This window comes from Lolium perenne, chromosome 3, assembly GCF_019359855.2.
Source record: "Lolium perenne isolate Kyuss_39 chromosome 3, Kyuss_2.0, whole genome shotgun sequence".
NCBI lineage: Eukaryota > Viridiplantae > Streptophyta > Magnoliopsida > Poales > Poaceae > Lolium > Lolium perenne.
Genome location: NC_067246.2, coordinates 333,204,301 through 333,224,526, shown reverse-complemented (window position 1 = coordinate 333,224,526; position 20,226 = coordinate 333,204,301).

The window sequence follows — 20,226 nt, the reverse complement described above, 5'->3', positions numbered from 1 at the left end:
TCCTCAACATAACGTTGAGCATCCAACTCCACCTTCAAGCCCTCAAGCTCCTTCACCGAAGAGGGTCGGGATTGAACCAGTCGAGGAACCCACCCAATTAAGTGGTGGTTTCACGACTTCTTCACTGAATGACGTAAGTTTTATCCATTACTCTTTTGTTTGTTGCCTCTTTTTTCCTTGTTGCCATCGAATTTTTCTCGCACTATATTTTTGAGTTTTCTTTCTTTTGGGTTTCTCTAGCCTTTGATGACGGAGTTTTTCCGCCTCGGTACCCAATTCGTCGGGTACCGTGATCTTTCGAACCAGCTAAAAGGTACCATCCTGCTATCTTTTTTCTTGATTGAATTTCCTTCCTCTTAATTCTTGTCGCAATAATCATTTTTGTTGACTGCTTTTTCAGCCGATCTTGCGGAAGCTAAAAATCGTGCTGACACACTTGCTCGCAAACTAGAGCAAAGTGAAAAAGCTCACGAGGAGGCTGAAGCAGATGCCAAAAAGGCTAAGGCAGAGGCCGCCACCGTCGAAGATCTTCGAAAGAGACTTCATGAGGCGGAAAACTCTTTAAGCGAGCGTATTTCTGCTCAATCTGCTCGCGAAGAAGCGATTATTAAGCGCCTGGCGTCGCAAAGCCGTCGTTTTGTCAGTAAGTGCCCAAACTATTTTGACTGCCTTGAACTTCTTCTATCTTGCTTGCTTATCAATAAACTTTTGTCTTAGCAGGAAAGACGGGTCAAGAATATGAACTTAGTGATCCCGAGAATGATCCCCTTCTTGACGCGCTTTCTCTTCTTGAGATTCATGGAGACGAGGCACGCGACGGCCTTGCCGAAGCTGAGGCGGGGTTATCGCGGCTTTATCCCTACTTCTTCTCGAAGAAAGAGCAACCCACGCCATTCCTTGCCCTTGCCAAGTGCTTCAATACTTCCGAAAACCTTGGGCTCAAACTTCGTCAAGAAAGTTTGAAGGTTGGCGTGGAGGGCACTATCGCCTTGGTTGCCGATAGCCAACAGAATATCGACTGGACTAAAGTTGGCGACACACAGGAGATGGAGACCAAAAAGTGGCAGTCGCTGATCAAGGCTGCAAAACCAAACTCGAAGAAGGTCCTCGCTTATCTTGGGTGCAAGACAACTCCGGCTCCAAGCTCATCCAAACCGGAGGTCCAGTAGACCACCTTGTCTTTCCTCCCTTTTTTTCTTTTTCTTTCTTCCTTTTGATGATGTCACCAAAGTAGCTTTTGGCGACACTTATCCCACTAGTTCCATTGTAATGTCTTGTAATTATTCTGAAAATCAATGGAATTCTATTTTGCTTGATGATTGATGTCGACTCTTTTTAATTTCAGTTGATATTTGATAACTATACTCCAGCTCCCGCTCCTTCCGAAATTTTGCCTACTTCTTCTCGCTCGAAGAAAGTTCTTGTTAATACTGAACTTGGTGAAGATTCCTCGAGTGCGAGTTTATCGCAAGATTTGGAAGAACTTCGGCAACAACTTCAGTATGCGAAGAGGCAAACACTGGTGATGATGGAACAATCTCGCAAGCCCTCTGAAGCAGAAAAAATTGCACTTCATCAAGCTCAAGAAGCCATGGCTGCCAAGGAAGCCGCCGTTTCTAAAGCTGAAAAAGCAACCACCCGAGAAAATTTTATGCTCGAATTGATGAATGAAGCCAGCGCAGATATGTCGGGTACGCTTTTTTCAAATCCAAACTTCTTCTGTCTTCTTGCCGTGTCCTCTCTCTATATTTTTTTTTAATTCCTGCACCGTCTCCAAATAGGTTCCTTTCTTGATGTTGTTGCCGAAGAAGAGAGGGTAAACACAAGGACAAATCTCCTTGTTAACCTTTCCCTTGACCATGGTTCCCTGTTCTGGGCCACTCCAGAGCGGACCCGACAAATTGTCAGGTTTCAAGACCGCGCCTCTCAAGTTCGCGACTTCCTGGATTTCTGTACTAGAACCTTGTCTCTGGTTTACAAGACGATGTTTCCCCGGAACGAGGCACCCGATACTCTTCTTGGTTTGATGGAGAAATTTCGGGATGCTCCGCAAATCCATGTATTTGTTCGGGCGCAACTTTCTGCTGGCGCCAGATTTGCTATGATGATGATCAAAATCTGCCATCCCAAGTTTGACATGAGTCAAATTGTTACCAAGTGCTTGGCCAAGATGGCGAAAAGGAAAAGGGATGTTGGCAAAATTGATGATTATGTGACCCCTGTAGCAGAAGATATGATGGATGAGCTTCTTCGGATGGATTCCGAGTTCTTCGTGAAAGGCAGCTATGCTGAACACAGTACTCGAACTTCAAATCGAATGACCATAGATAATATACTAGGCCATAGTTGATTTTTCTTTTTCTTTGAATTTTTCTCAGGAATTGTCTCTTGTATGTTGTGAACATGTTCTATATTGTAAAGCCCACAAATGTTTTTATTTTTCTTCATCAAGCCCCCGAGTGTCTCGGTGGCGAATTTCTTTATTGTATGTGCGACGTTTTGAACCAAGGCAGCTAAATTATATTGAATATGCTATATTTGCGGGTACGAGCCCCCGTGCCTTGTTGCTGATTGCTATGTCGTATCTTTGTTTATTTTGCGAGGTATTTTTTCACCAAGGCGAAATATCTTTCGGAAATATATATTGCAAGTCTTAAGCACAAGCCCCCGGGCTTGTCGAAGAAATATATATCTCGACTATCTTTATTATATTGCAGCACCGCGAGCCCGCCTCATTAAAAACCTTTTCCGGCCCCACTCGGTGCCCCGAAAAAGGAAAAGAGTGCGTCTGAAAACTCGCGGACGTTTCAGTACATTGTATTTTTACAAGGAGGACTATATTTCGACACTAAGCGTAGAAACACCTTAGCTGTGCCATGTTCCAGGTGTTTTTCTCGGGAACCCCTGTCTTCTTATCCTTGATTCTGTATGCTCCTCCTTCGATGACTTCCGTGACGATGTAAGGACCAAGCCATGGTGACTCGAGTTTCTCAGTACTCTGTTGATTGAGTCGTAGAACTAGATCTCCCACTTGAAAGGACCTTGGTCTCAACCGTCGACTATGATAATTCTTCAAGTCTTGCTGATACTTGGTGACCCGTGATAGTACTTCATCTCGAGCTTCATCAAGTGCATCGACATCGTCCTCCAGTGCTTTTCTTGAAGTTTCCTCATCATATTCTGTGACTCTCGGTGAATCATGCTCTATTTCAATTGGTAACACTGCATCAGCTCCATGGACCAGAAAAAATGGAGTTTCCTCTGTCGTCGTATTTGGTGTTGTTCGAATACTCCACAATACGCTCGGCAGCTCCTCTGGCCAGGTGTGTCGAGCTTTTTCCAGTGGTGCCAACAAGCGTTTCTTAATCCCGTTGGAGATAATGCCATTGGCTTTTTCAACCTGTCCATTGGTTTGCGGGTGCGCAACTGATGCAAAGTGTAGTTTGATGCCTACCTCTGCACAATATGCTTTGAATTCTTTGGATGTGAAGTTACTGCCGTTGTCCGTGACGATGCTGTGAGGTACCCCAAACCGAAAAACAATGCTTTTCACAAATGTTATTGCAGATACTGCGTCTGGTGAGTTTATCGGCTTGGCTTCTATCCACTTGGTGAATTTGTCGACGGCGACGAGCATATACTCGTATCCTCCTGGCGAAGCTTTATGTAACTTCCCTACCATATCGAGGCCCCATTGAGCAAAGGGCCAAGACAATGGTATTGGCATCAGCTCTGCTGCCGGAGAATAAGGTTTCGCGGCAAATCTCTGGCACGCGTCGCAAGTTCATACTATCTCCTTTGCATCCTCTATTGTTGTCAACCAGTAAAATCCAGCTCGAAAAACCTTGGCGGCAATAGCTCGACTGCTCGCGTGATGTCCACAAATTCCCTCGTGTACGTCTTTCAAGATTATTCTTCCTTCTTCGGGTGTTACGCATCGCTGTAACACACCCGAAATACTGCGTTTGTATAGCTCCCCTTTGACCACAGTAAAGGCTTTAGATCGCCTAATAACTCGCCTTGCTTCTACTGGATCGTCGGGTATCTCTTTCCTTAGGATGTATGATATGTATACCTGCATCCAAGGTATCTGCACCATCATCACCAAGTCCTGTTCCTCTTCTTCTTCTTCCTCTGGTGCTTCTTTGGTAGCCCCCGAGGGTTTCTTGTCCTTCTCCTTCTTTTTTGGTTTTGTCGACTTTGTAGATCTCTCTGCTATCTCTTCCCAAAATACGCCTGGTGGAATTGCAAGGCATTGTGACCCGATATTTGCGAGAACGTCGGCTTCATCATTGCTCAGCCTACTGATGTGATTTACTTCGCATCCATCAAACAACTTCTCGAGCTCATTGTAGACTTCCTTGTATGCTATCATACTGTCGTTGACTGCATCGCATTGGTTCATGACTTGCTGAGCCACCAACTGCGAGTCGCCAAAGATTTTTAGTCGAGTTGCGCCACAAGCTTTCACCATCTTCATCCCGTGTATGAGAGCTTCGTATTCTGCCTCATTGTTAGATGCGTTTGGGAACGTCATCCTTAAGACGTACTTCAGCTTGTCGCCCTCAGGTGATATTAGTATCACGCCTGCTCCAGCTCCTTCTAATCTCTTGGACCCGTCGAAGTTCATAGTCCAAGTTCTCGATAAATCTGGTGGTCCTGTATTTTGTAGCTCCATCCACTCTGCGATGAAGTCTGGTAAAATCTGCGACTTTATTGCCTTTCTTTTTTCATACATGATGTCCCGAGGGGAAAGTTCTATTCCCCAAAGGGAGACACGACCCGTAGCTTCTGGATTGTTGAGTATATTGGACAAGGGCGCCTCATTGACCACTATTATCGGGTGTGCCGAAAAATAGTGCCGCAATTTTCTTGCGGTTGTAAACACTCCATATGCTAGCTTTTGATACTGAGGATACCTCTGTTTTGAAGGCGATAAAACTTCGCTGACGAAGTATACTGGCCTCTGCACTCCATGGAGCTTTCCTTCTTCCTCTCTTTCAACGACAAGTGATGTGCTTACCACCTGAGGTGTGGCCGCAATGTATAACAACAGAGGTTCCTTTTCTTTCGGCGCCACCAAGATTGGTGGTGTCGAGATTTTGCGTTTGAGATCCTCAAAGGCTATGTCTGCCTCTTCGTTCCACTGGAACTTCTCACCCTGCTTGATCAAGGCGTAAAACGGTAACGCCTTTTCCACCAACCTGGCGACGAATCTGCTTAAAGCTGCGACTCGCCCGGTTAACTGCTGTATTTCTTTCAACTTTGTTGGCTTTCTCATCGTTACGGTGGCCTAGATTTTTTCGGGATTTGCTTCAATCCCTCTTGCTGAAACTAAGAACCCGAGAAGTTCTCCTGCAGGGACGCCGAAAGAACATTTTGTCGGGTTCAGCTTGAGACAGAACTTATCGAGATTGTCGAAAGTTTCCTTCAAATCCTCGATTAGCGTGTCCCCCTTTTTTGATGTTATGACGACGTCGTCGATGTATACTTGTACATTTTTCCCGATCTGTGTTGCTAAGCACTTCTGCATCATCCGCTGATATGTTGCTCCCGCGTTTTTCAAACCGAAGGGCATTGTTCGATAGAAGAACACGCCGTAGGGTGTGGTGAATGCTGTTTTGACTTCGTCTTCTTCTTTTAATCTGATCTGCTTATAACCAGAGTACGCATCCAGGAAGGAAAGACGTTCGCATCCTGCCGTGGAGTCGATAATTTGATCGATCCTCGGGAGGGGAAAGTGATCCTTTGGACAATGTTTATTGAGACACGTGAAGTCAACGCACATGCGAAGTCTTTCGTGTTTTTGTTCGGCACCAACACTGGGTTAGCTACCCACGTGGCTTCTGTATGTAATTCCTTGATGAAACCAGCTTCTCTGAGTCTATCAATTTCCGATAGCATAGCCTTGCGGTTTGGTTCCGAAAAACGCCGCAAAGGTTGTTTGATTGGTTTCACTATTGGATCCAAGTTTAGGTGGTGCTCGGCAAGTTCCATGGGTACTCCTGGCATGTCAGCTAGACACCATGCGAAGATTTTCCAGTGCTCACGGAGGAACTCGACGAGCGCGCTTTCCTATGCGAGGTCCATGTTTGTCGCGATAGACGTCGTCTTCTTCGGGTCTGTTGGGTGAATCTGCACTTCCTTGGAATCCTTTGCAGTATTAAAAGTTGATTCCTTATTAGGCCTCCCTACATCCGGCAGCACATCGTAGTCAGTCGTGAACCTCGATGCCATGTACTCTGCTTGCATCCCGAAGGTTTCTGAGAGCCGATGAAAATCCTTATCACATTTATCGGCTAGCGCGAAGCTTCCTTTAACTGTGATTGGCCCCTTAGGTCCAGGCATCCTCCACAACAAGTATGTGTAATGTGGTACTGCCATAAACCTGGCATATGCTGGGCGCCCCAACAAAGCGTGGTACTGTGATGGGAAATCCACGACTTCAAACTCCGGCCTCTCTATCCTGTAGTTTTCTCGAGTGCCAAACTGAACGTCGAGATTGATCTTTCCCAATGGGTAACTTGGCTTTTCTGGTGTGATGCCGTGGAAACGTGTATCCGTTGGCTTGAGGTTTGCCAAGGATATGTTCATCTTCCTTAGTGTACCCGCGTACATAAGGTTTAAACTGCTGCCTCCGTCAATGAAAACTCGAGATACATCAAATCCTGCGATCACTGCTGGTAAAATAAGTGCTGACTGCCCTGGTCGAGGAACTTGCTGCGGGTGATCCGCAATTGTAAAGCCAATATCCTGTCCTGACCAATTGAGGTACTCAACTGTTGGTGGAGGCATCTTCTCTGCCATAAACACCTGTCGCGAGATTACTTTCTGAGCTCTGTTGGATGGTCTGCCTTTCTGAATCATCGAGACCGCTCCATGGGAGTTGGGATCAACGTAAGGTGGTGGTGCTGGTGCTGCCGCTATTCTGAGCTGATGTCGATTTTCGTCCGTAATTACGGGAGGAGGTGGCAGGTGGATCTCACTCCTAGGTCCCTGAGGGTTTCGACTCGCTGCCTGAGCATTGGCTTGCCCGGCGAATTTCAACATCGCTTGAAAATTTCAGCAATCTTTCTGCAGATGCCCTGACTGCCTCTTCCCGTTATTGTCGACATAGAAATGCATCTGACACGGGCCATTCATCATATCCTCAGGGGACACGAAAGGTCTCTGAAACCTAGGCCCATTGTTTGGCCTGTTGTTTCGGGAATCATCTCTATTGTCGCCTCGCTGCTCGTTGCTCCTTTGATACTCATCTCTATTGTTTCCTCCAGCGCTTGCTCGAAACCCAGCCGAAATTTGGCCAGGTGCATCATAACTCGAAAATTGTCGAGAAAATCACCGTCTATTTTGAAAATTTCGACTGCGGTCCTCCTCTGGTGACCTGTGTCGTTTATTATGCACAACATCCTCGCCATCTGCCCATCTGTTTGCTATTTCCATTAATGCTGATACTGTCCTTGGATTGGTTCTTCCCAAGTCCTCCACGAAATCTCCTCGTCGAACTCCTGCTACAAACGCATCTATCGCTCTCTCGTCAGATATGTTTTCTGCCGAGTTTTTGATGATGTTCCACCTTTGGATGTACTTCCTCATTGACTCATCATGCTTTTGTCGACATGATCTCAATTACTCGAGTGTCGCAGGCTTTTTGCAGGTCGACCGGAAATTCTTGACGAACACATCCTTGAAACTGTCCCAGCTGTCGATGGAACCCGGGGGAAGCTTTTTTATCCAAGACCTCGCGGCTCCACTCAGGTGTACTTGGATACTTTGCATGGCTGTTGCTCTGGTTCCTCCTATCAGCTTCACCGTCTCGAGGTAATTGACTAGCCAATCCTCTGGATCTTGAAGACCGTCGAATTTTTTGAAGTTATCGGGTAGCTTAAACCCTGAAGGGACTCGAGTTTTCCGGACCCTCCTTGTGAAGCATGGCAGCCCACACATATCCTCTTCATCCAATTCTAGGGAATACCGATGTTCCCTTCTGCTTTGTCGGGCTCTGTCAACCCTTGATTGCGCTGCTTTGTCTCTTGCCCCACTTGTTCTTTCGGGAACTGTTGCTGCTGCTACGGGTCATGGACTATTTTGCCTTGCTGGACCTTCGGGAGGCGTTGATGCAAACGATGTTCCCATGGCTCCAACACCTGCCATGGCCATGTTGTACAATTCTTCCCTTGGATCTCCAGGAGGTGGCCTAGACGCGAGGATAAAGGCTTGTGTCGCCATATACCCAGCTTCCGGTGTTTTGGGGATAATGTTCCCTCTCGTGTCTATCGACATAAAAGACATGTCGAGGTTTTGGACTAGATTCTCTCTTTCTCCCTCAGGTATGTTTTGCAACCTTGATCTTGCTCTATTCTGAGCTTCCCTGTGGCTATTTCCCGAAGTTCCTGAATGTCGACTTAACTCTGCCCTTCGCCTGCTTGATGCGGAAGCTGCCTCCCTTCTTCTGTTCAAAGCAGCTATCTGTTTTTTTCAATTCTCTTCCAGCTCGAGCGAGCCTATATTGGTAAGCCTGCAATTCTTCGATCGTAGCGGTTGTCGCCATTGGTTCTAAACCATCCATAGCTCTTGCGGCTCTATCCCATGCTGCTTGTGGAAGTTGAACTCTAACACGCGGTGTAGGCCCGACGTATTTATTGCCTAAACCTCGCCTCAGATCAGAGGGATCGACATATGGATTTCCCAAATTGTCGAAAGCCTCTGATGTTTCCTCCTGATCGCGACTTGCTTCTCCAATGGCGTAAATTTGATGATATGTTGGGTTCTGCACCTTGCTGGTTTTGGTGACACCATCATAGAGATTGGTGAAGACCTTTCCAACAGTGATGGATTTGTCGATGAAGTCGAAGCTGTCGATGCTACTCGAGTCATCGCTTATATAGGAGTCCGCTGATGACTCGAAGGATATGTCGTTGAAGATCTTGGCGAGTTTTTCGCTTGCTCTGGTGCTGATGAAGCGTGGCGATGAAATCTCTTCGTCGCCTGACTCGATGGATGATGCTGGGCTTGAAAAATCGGGATCGACTGATAACCCACAAGTATAGGGGATCGCAGCAGTCTTCGCGGGTAGTAAAACCCAATTTATTGATTCGACACAAGGGGAGACAAAGAATACTTGAAAGCCTTAACAGCGGAGTTGTCAATTCAGCTGCACCTGGAAACAGACTTGCTCGCAAGAGTTTATCAGTAGTAACAGTTTTATAGCAAAGATGTGATAGTGAAATAGTAGCAGCAGAGTAGCAGAGAAAGCAGTAGTGATTATAGTAAACAGCAGGATTAAAATACTGTAGGCACGGGGACGGATAACGGGCGTTGCATGGATGAGAGAAACTCATGTAACAATCATAGCAGGGCATTTGCAGATAATAATAAAACGGTGTCGAAGTACAAAGTAATCAATAGGCATGTGTTCCAATTATAGTCGTACATGCTCGCAATGAGAAACTTGCACAACATCTTTTGTCCTACCAGCCGGTGGCAGCCGAGCCTCAAGGGAATCTACTGGATATTAAGGTACTCCTTTTAATAGAGTACCGGAGCAAAGCATTAACACTCCGTGAACACATGTGATCCTCACATCACTACCATCCCCTCCGGTTGTCCCGATTTCTGTCACTTCGGGGCCATTGGTTTCGGACAGCGACATGTGTATACAACTTGCAGGTAAGATCATAAAACAATGCATATCATGATGAAATAATAACATGTTCAGATCTGAGATCATGGCACTCGGGCCCTAGTGACAAGCATTAAGCATAACAAGTTGCAACAATATCATCAAAGTACCAATTACGGACACTAGGCACTATGCCCTAACAATCTTATGCTATTACATGACCAATCTCATCCAATCCCTACCATCCCCTTCAGCCTACAGCGGGGGAATTACTCACACATGGATGGGGGAAACATTGCTGGTTGATGGAGAGGCGTCGGTGGTGATGGCGGCGATGGTCTCCTCCAATTCCCCGTCCCGGCGGAGTGCCAGAACGGAGACTTCTGGCTCCTGAGACGGAGTTTCGCGATGTGGCGACGTTCTGGAGGGTTTCTGGCGACTTCCACTTCTCCCCGTGCATTTTTAGGTCGAAGGCAATAAGTAGTCCGAAGGAGGGCGTCGGGGGCCAGCCGAGGGGGCCATACGCTAGGGCGGCGCGCCCCCCTCCTGGGCCGCGCCGGCCTAGTGTCTGGGGGCCCTGCCCCCCACCAGGCTTGCCCTTCTGGCTCCGCCAATATTGTGGGAAAATAGGACCTTCTGCATAAATTCCGAGGATTTTCCTGAAAGTTGGATTTCTGCACAAAAACGAGACACCAGAACAGTTCTGCTGAAAACAGCGTTAGTCCGCGCTAGTTGTATCCAAAACACACAAATTAGAGGCAAAACAATAGCAAAAGTGTTCGGGAAAGTAGATACGTTTTGGACGTATCAACTCCCCCCAAGCTTAGCTTATTGCTTGTCCTCAAGCAATTCAGTTAACAACTGATGCGATAAAAGAACTTTCACGAACACATTTGCTCATATGATGTATATATTCTCATGCTATGGCTAACACTTAGGCAGTTCATAATAAGATGCATGCAAATAAGATCATCTAACAGCTATGTCAATCATGGAGAAGTACTAACAATTAATAATAAGCATCATGAATCATGTCTATAAGCAGGATTGCAATGTTCATAAAAGAGTATGATAAAGTGGTATCTCGCTTGCGTGTATTTGAATAGCAAAACATAAATGCTCAGGCACCTCTGAGGTTCATAGAAAGACTAGAAATAGAGATTGTCAAAGATAAAAGCATCAAAGTTATACCACAATCAATAATATTTTGAGACAAGCATATTGTACTAAGAATGACAGTTGTGCTCTCAAGAAAGTGCTCAAAGAAAGGATGGAGACACAACATAAAAGTAAAAGATTGACCCTTCGCAGAGGGAAGCAGGGATTAACATGCGCTAGAGCTTTTCATTTTTAAAGCAGGAGTAAAATTATTTTGAGAGGTGTTTGTTGTTGTCAACGAATGGTAATGGGTACACCAACTACCTCGCCAACCAGACTTTCAAGAGCGGCTCCCATGAAGGACGTTATCTCTACCAGCAAGGTAGATCATCCCTCTTCTCTTTTGTTTACACACGTATTTTAGTTTTATTATGGGTGACACTCCCCCCAACCTTTGCTTACACAAGCCATGGCTAACCGAATCCTCGGGTGCCTTCCATCAATCACATACCATGGAGGAGTGTCTATTTGCAAAATTAAGTTGCTTACTGATGAATCAGAGCAAAACATGTGAAGAGAATTATTAATGAAGTTTGATTAATCGGGGCTGGGAACCCCATTGCCAGCTCTTTTTGCAAAATTATTGGATAAGCGGATGTGCCACTAGTCCATATGAAAGTCCGTCAAGAGTAAATGACAAGGTTGAAAGATAAACACCACATACTTCCTCATGAGCTATAAAACATTACACAAATTGAGAAGCATTTTGAAGGTTTTAAAGGTAGCGCATGAGAATTTACTTGGAATGGTTTGAAATGCCATGCATAGGTATTTATGGTGGACACTTTGGAACAACTTGGTTTTTAGGGGTTTGGAAGCACGAGCGGTGCTCCTGCTCAGTACAAGTGAAGGCTAGCAATATACTGGGTAGCGACAAATCAAGAGAGCAATAACTGTCATAATCATGCTTGCGGCAAAATAAATTAACTGAGGCATAAAAGTGATACAAGAACTCTGAAGCAAATTAAATCATCGAGGCTTAGTTGATTTTTGTTCAGTCATATGCATGCGTGAGCACGTGCCAAGTCGATATAAATGAATTATTCAGAGGAGGATACCACAATGTCATACCTACTTATGAATAAAACAATGCAAGCAAACATCCATGACATGCTACTCATATTAATAAATTGGTGCTAATCATGAGAGATCATGAACTACTAGACTTTCTTAATTGACATATACCTCACATGAACCAACTAAGCATGCTCACATGGATGAGTATATGTACAAAAATGAAAACAAATAGAGTTCATACCAGCCTCTCACCACAGTCGAATTGTCGTAGATCATCATTATTGCCTTTCGCTTGTGTAGCTTGGATAATATGAAATGAAAACCACGCTCCAGCCACCGAAGACCATTGAACTCATAATGAACTTTACAAAACCAAAGAAGAACAGCAAATATTTTTGGTGTTTTCGAATTGGAAACAAGAACGAAAGGAAACAAGCAAATAAAGCAAAATCTTTTTGGATTTTCTTATAGCAAACCAACGATAGCAAATAAAGCAAGATAAATGGAAGAAACCAAAACAAACAAATGGTGAAGCGAAACAACAGAAATATTTTTGGTCTTTTTGGGTTTTAGGAAAGAAACAAAGCGAAAACAAGAAATGGCAAACTAGAAGAGTCACATAAACACAAAGCAGCAGAAATTCGTCAAACTTGACAGAAGTACAGTACTCGATTTTTAAGAAATTCTTCCACTGCTCAAATCGAAAAGTGTTCAACTAATGAAAGTTAGAAAAAAACCTGGGGAACATGCTCAAAAATTGGCTTCGCAAAATAACGTTCTGGCTGTTTTTGAGAATTTTTATGGTGACAGTTCAGAATCTGTTTTCAATCAGCACTTCCCCAAATATCATCTCCCTCTCATTAGAAATCCACTCAAAGAAGCAAAACAAGTATATACAAGTATCCAGCAATCATAATATGCAAAGAATGAGTGATGCCGGTATACCTCCCCCCAAGCTTAGGCTTTTGGCCTAAGTGGAGATCAATCCCACGGTGCCCATGAAGTAGCACCTCCGTAGTACGACGAAGATGGATCATATTCCGGGTATGTGCTAGAAGAAGCACCCGGGTACGTGACGGTGTAGTCGTAGGAGGGCTCGGTGTCCTCGGAGTCATGCTGCTGGTGGAGTCATGCTCCCCCCAAGCTTAGGCTTTTGGCTCTTCTTGATCACATTATATCACCCTTCTCTCTTGACCTTTGAAAACGTCTGCCACACCAAACTTCTCATAAACTTCATTAGAGGGGTTAGTACTCAAAAACTTTAATCCACTTTAGTCCTGTAGTGACACATTGCAAGAACTCAATAAAACATTAGCTACAGCTCTCCATGTCTAGAAAGCCTTACTTAAAGTCTACAAGAGACAATGCAAAAAAAAAACAGAGATAGAATCTGCCAAAACAGAACAGCCAGTAAAGACGAATTTTTAAGAGGTACTTCCGTTGCTCAAATAAGAAAACTCAAAACTAATGAAAGTTGCGTACATATCTGAGGATCACTCACGTAAATTGGCAGATTTTTATGAGTTACCTACAGAGAATCATACCAAGATTCGTGACAGCGAGAAATCTATTTCTGTGCAGTAATCCAAATCTAGTATCAACCTTCTATTAGAGACTTTACTTGGCACAACATTGCAATAAAATAAAGATACAAAGGTATTGCTACAGTGAGTAAAACAAGTGGAGGAAGAAAGAGATGTTGTTTAACTCCTCTATGCATATAAAATGAATTTGTTAACAAGGTTGATCAAGTCTTGTCACCAAATAAATTTTACATAACATATGAAGAAATAAACCTCAAATCAATCATGTTACCTTGTATTGAATTGATATGGATCCAATCATAAGAGTTTGATATTCTTCTTTAGGCTCATATATTGGACAATCAATAGTTCCAACTTTGATAGTTCTCACATTAGAAATAGTATTGACTCCACATACTTTATCAATCCTCTTGGGAAAATAGACGGTATGCTCCTTATCATCAACATTGAAAGTAACCTTCCCTTTGTTGCAATCAATAACAGCCCCTGTGGTGTTAAGAAAAGGTCTCCCAAGAATAATAGACATAATATCATCTTCAGGCATTTCCAACACAACAAAATCAGTTAATATCAAGCAATTATTAGTAACTTGAACATGAACATCCTCACATATACCAACAGGAATAGCAGTAGATTTATCAGCCATTTGCAAAGATATATCAGTAGGTATCAACTTATCTAAATAAAGTCTCTTATAAAGAGAAAAAGGCATAACACTAACACCGGCTCCCAAGTCACATAGAGCAGTTTTAACATAATTATTCTTAATAGAACAAGGAATAGTAGGTATACCTGGGTCGCCCAACTTCTTTGGAACTTTACCATTGAAAGAGTAATTAGCAAGCATAGTGGAAATTTCCTCATTGGGGAATTTCCTTTTGTTAGTAACAATATCTTTCATATACTTTGAATAAGGAGGCAATTTAATAGCATCAGTCAAAGGGATTTGCAAGAATAAAGGTTTCATCCAATCACAGAATTTATTATGGTGTTCTTCTTCCTTTGATTTTAGTTTCTTAGCAGGAAAAGGCATTTGCTTTTGCACCCAAGGTTCTCTTTCATTACCATGTTTCTTAGCAATAAAATCTTATTTAGTATACTTTTTATTTTTAGCATGCTTTTCAGGTTCATCTTCAACTTCTTCTTTATCAGAAGCGTCATTCTTATCATTATCATTACCACTTTCAGTTTCAGCATCGGAAATAGAAATACTATTAGGATCATTAACAGGTTCAGAGGATTCTACAACCTTTTTATGTTTCTTCTTCTTTTTCTTAGAAGGAGCACTAGGTTCAATTCGTTGAGAATCTTGTTCAATTATTTTGGGATGCCCTTCAGGATATAGAGGATCCTGGGTAGAGACACCGCCTCTAGTTGTTACTTCATAAGCATGTTTCTCTTTAGAATTTTTTTTAACAAGTCATTTTGAACTTTAGTGAGTTGATCAATTTGATTTTGAACCATTTGAAAATGTTTAACAAGCATCTTAACATCATTGGAGGTTCTCTCCACAATATCATGCAATTCACTAATAGCTTGAGAATTTTCCATTAGATGATTCTCTACTCTCATATTAAAATTTTCTTGCTTAACAATATAATTATCAAACTCATCTAAGCATTGAGAAGGAGGTTTTGAATACGGAATATCTTCCCTAGTAAAGCGTTGAAGGGAGTTTACCTCGATCATGGATGAAGGGGGAATTATCTCACATATATCTTCTATAGGAGGTAGATTCTTTACATCTTCGGATTTAATACCTTTTTCCTTGAGAGACTTCTTAGCTTCCCTCATATCTTCATCATTCAATTCAATTAAACCCATCTTCTTCAATATTGGCGTTGGAGTTGGTTCAGGTATATTCCAATCATCATGATTCCGGCTTATTCTAGCCAATAATTCTTCAGCTTCGTCTGGAGTTCTTTCCTGAAAACACAACCAGCACAACTATCCAAATATGCCCTAGACTCAATAGTTAGTCCACTATAAAATATATCAAGTAGATCATTCTTTTCTAAATCATGTCCAGGTCGAGCTCTGATAAGACAACAAAATCTTGCCCAAGCCTCAGGCAATTTCTCTTCATCTCCCTGGTCAAACCTATAAATTTTCTATAAAGCAATATGTTGAGCACTAGCAGGAAAGTATTTTCGAAAGAAAACATCACGCAGCTCAGTTGGACTTTTAATAGAACCAGGAGGCAAATTATTATACCAAGTTTTAGCATCATCCTTTAATGAGAAAGGAAAAAATTTAGCGACAAAGTAAGTACGCATCTTGACATCATCAGAAAACAAGCTACTCATAGAAGAAAGCTCAATCATGTGTTCTACAGCACTTTCTTTTTCAGTACCACAAAAGGGTGTTTTCTCTACAATAGCTATATGAGATAGATCAAGAGAAAAATCATAATCTTTATCCTTAATGCATATAGGAGATGTGGCAAATTCAGGATCAGGAGATAACTTATGTCTAACAGTATATTGTGCGAGAAACTTTTAAATTTTTCTTGCATCAGTAGTAGCATTGCATCTATTAATAAAATCATCATTAAGCTCCACATAATCCTCATCAGGATCATCACTAGAATAATCAAGTTCATGTGAATTAACAGGTGTAGCGGCATTAGGAGTTTCAGCATTTTCAATTTGTCTAGACCTAGCAATTGTAGCATCTAGAAAGGATCCCAATGAACCACTATCATCAAGCACAGCAGAAACATTATCAATATTATGAGAGTTTTCAGATTCAGAAGTACCAGCAAGTGAAGCTTGCGGCGGCTGAAACAAGTTGACTTATCACGGATGGTGACGCAAGTGTAGCAGAGGTACTCAGAGTTGTACCTTTTCTTGTAGTGGATGGTAATATGGCGACTTTAGGATCGCGAGTTTTACCCATGATGGAGAATTTGCAGCGAACAATATCAATCCAAGTGAACTTCCAAATAAAGCTATGCTCCCCGGCAACGGCGCCAGAAAACAGTCTTGATAACCCACAAGTATAGGGGATCGCAGCAGTCTTCGCGGGTAGTAAAACCCAATTTATTGATTCGACACAAGGGGAGACAAAGAATACTTGAAAGCCTTAACAGCGGAGTTGTCAATTTAGCTGCACCTGGAAACAGACTTGCTCGCAAGAGTTTATCAGTAGTAACAGTTTTATAGCAGTAGCAGTAGTGAAATAGTAGCAGCAGAGTAGCAGAGAAAGCAGTAGTGATTATAGTAAACGGCAGGATTAAAATACTGTAGGCATGGGGACGGATAACGGGCGTTGCATGGATGAGAGAAACTCATGTAACAATCATAGCAGGACATTTGCAGATAATAATAAAACGGTGTCGAAGTACAAAGTAATCAATAGGCATGTGTTCCAATTATAGTCGTACGTGCTCGCAATGAGAAACTTGCACAACATCTTTTGTCCTACCAGCCGATGGCATCCAGGCCTCAAGGGAATCTACTGGATATTAAGGTACTCCTTTTAATAGAGTACCGGAGCAAAGCATTAACACTCTGTGAACACATGTGATCCTCACATCACTACCATCCCCTCCGGTTGTCCCGATTTCTGTCACTTCAGGGCCATTGGTTCCGGACAGCGACATGTGTATACAACTTACAGGTAAGATCATAAAACAATGCATATCATGATGAAATAATAACATGTTCAGATCTGAGATCATGGCACTCGGTCCCTAGTGAAAAGCATTAAGCATAACAAGTTGCAACAATATCATCAAAGTACCAATTACGGACACTAGGCACTATGCCCTAACAATCTTATGCTATTACATGACCAATCTCATCCAATCCCTACCATCCCCTTCAGCCTACAGCGGGGGGAATTACTCACACATTTATGGGGGAAACATTGCTGGTTGATGGAGAGGCATCGGTGGTGATGGCAGCGATGATCTCCTCCAATTCCCCGTCCCGGCGGAGTGCCAGAACGGAGACTTCTGGCTCCTGAGACGGAGTTTCGCGATGTGGCGGCGTTCTGGAGGGTTTCTGGCGACTTCCACTTCTCCCCGTGCGTTTTTAGGTCGAAGGCAATAAGTAGTCCGAAGGAGGGCGTCGGGGGCCAGCCGAGGGGGCCAGACGCTAGGGCGGCGCGCCCCCCTCCTGGACCGCGCCGGCCTAGTGTCTGGGGGCCCTGCCCCCCCCAGGCTTGCCCTTCTGGCTCCGCCAATATTCTGGGAAAATAGGACCTTCTGCATAAATTCCGAGGATTTTCCTGAAAGTTGGATTTCTGCACAAAAACGAGACACCAGAACAGTTCTGCTGAAAACAGCGTTAGTCCGCGTTAGTTGTATCCAAAACACACAAATTAGAGGCAAAACAATAGCAAAAGTGTTCGGGAAAGTAGATACGTTTTGGACGTATCATCGACCGCCGAAAATCCCGGCGAGATCGGAACTTCGAGACGGTACGCTCCTTCTTTCTCGACGCGGAAGTGGAACTTTCCCAACGTCATCTCCATGGGATCCTCCAGATATGCATATGCATCCAAACGGGAGGGCGGGTGAGGAACAAAATCAACGAGACCAGTTTCGATCTGTTTACCTCTGTCCATGATGTTGCTTGCTATCGATGAAGTCGACGATCTTGAACGTGCCATCGAGATCAGCTCCTTGTTGCCTCTAAAGCCCACAGATGGCGCCAATTGACAAGGTATTAACTTGTCAATGCCTACAAGTAGTAGACTAGGGTTTCGTTGGATGTAGAGGGCAAGTAGATCTCGAAGGTTTCAGCCGAAAAGTACTCGACGATTGTAAAAGCTAGGGTTTGAGAAACAATGATTCGATCCTTTCTTTGTCCCTCGACTCCCCCTTATATAGAAGTTGGAGCCTAGGGATTCGTGATACACAAGTTTACAGAGTCCGGGAGGGTTTCTGACCCGTCCCGTAAGATTACAAATTACACTTCCTATTACAACTCTATCTTTCCATAATAACATCTTGGGCTTCCGAATCTTCTTATTCTTCGAGTCATGGGCCTTGAATAAATCCCGGGTACCATCTTCGGCAGGCCCATTGGGGATGCCTGTGTCACCGTGGCCCCACTTCGTCTCTCCCCCGGTCTTCTGGAAGCTTCGTGGAAAAATAGGACCCTGGGCGTTGATTTCGTCCAATTCCGAGAATATTTCCTTACTAGGATTTCTGAAACCAAAAACAGCAGAAAACAAGAATCGGCTCTTCGGCATCTCGTTAATAGGTTAGTGCCGGAAAATGCATAATAATGACATATAATGTGTATAAAACATGTGAGTATCATCATAAAAGTAGCATGGAACATAAGAAATTATAGATACGTTTGAGACGTATCAAGCATCCCCAAGCTTAGTTCCTGCTCGTCCCGAGTAGGTAAACGATAACAAAGATAATTTCTTAAGTGACATGCTATCATAATCTTGATCAATACTATTGTAAGCACATGTAATGAATGCAGCGATTCGAAGCAATGGTAAATGTAATGAGTAAACAACTGAATCATATAGCAAAGACTTTTCATGAATAGTACTTTCAAGACAAGCATCAATAAGTATTTCATAAGAGTTAACTCATAAAGCAATAGATTCATAGTAAAGGTATTGAAGCAACACAAAGGAAGATTAAGTTTCAGCGGTTGCTTTCAACTTATAACATGTATATCTCATGGATATTGTCAACATAAAGTAATATAATAAGTGCAATATGCAAGTATGTAAGAATCAATGCACAGTTAACACAAGTGTTTGCTTTTTAAGATAGAAAGAAATAGGTAAACTGACTCAACAATAAAAGTAGAAGAAAGGCCCTTCGCAGAGGGAAGCATTGATTGCTATATTTGTGCTAGAGCTTTTATTTTGAAAACAAGAAACAATTTTGTCAACAGTAGTAATAAAGCATATGTATCATGTAAATTATATCCTACAAGTTGCAAGCCTCATGCATAGTATACCAATAGTGCCCGCACCTTGTCCTAATTAGCTCGGATTACCTGGATTATCATCGCAATACATATGTTTTAACCAAGTGTCACAATGGGGTACCTCTAGTCTAAGGAGAAAGCTCGCATTGGATTTCTCGCTTTTGATTATTCTCAACTTAGACATCCATACCGGGACAACATAGACAACAGATAATGAACTCCTCTTTAATGCATAAGCATTTAGCAACAAATAATATTCTCATATGACGTTGAGGATATTTGTCCAAAACTAAAACTTCCACCATGAATCATGGCTTTAGTTAGCGGCCCAATGTTCTTCTCTAACAATATGCATACTCAAACCATTCAACTCATGGTAAATCGCCCTTACTTCAGACAAGACGAACATGCATAGCAACTCACATGATATTCAACAAAGAAATAGTTGATGGCGTCCCCAGGAACATGGTTATCGCACAACAAGCAACTTATAAGAAATAAGACACATAAGTACATATTCAATACCACAATAGTTTTTAGGCTATCTGTCCCATGAGCTATATATTGCAAAGATAAAGAATGGAAATTTTAAAGGTAGCACTCAAGCAATTTACTTTGGAATGGCGGAGAAATACCATGTAGTAGGTAGGTATGGTGGACACAAATGGCATAGTGTTTGGCTCAAGGATTTTGGATGCATGAGAAGTAATCCCTCTCGATACAAGGTTTAGGCTAGCAAGGTTGTTTAAAGCAAACACAAGTATGAACCGGTACAGCAAAACTCACATAAAAGACATATTGTAAGCATTATAAGACACTATACCGTCTTCCTTGTTGTTCGACTCTTACTAGAAAATATCTAGACCTTAGAGAGACCAATTATGCAAACCAAATTTTAGCAAGCTCTATGTATTTCGTCATTAATGGGTGCAAAGTATATGGTGCAAGAGCTTAAACATGAGCACAACAATTGCCA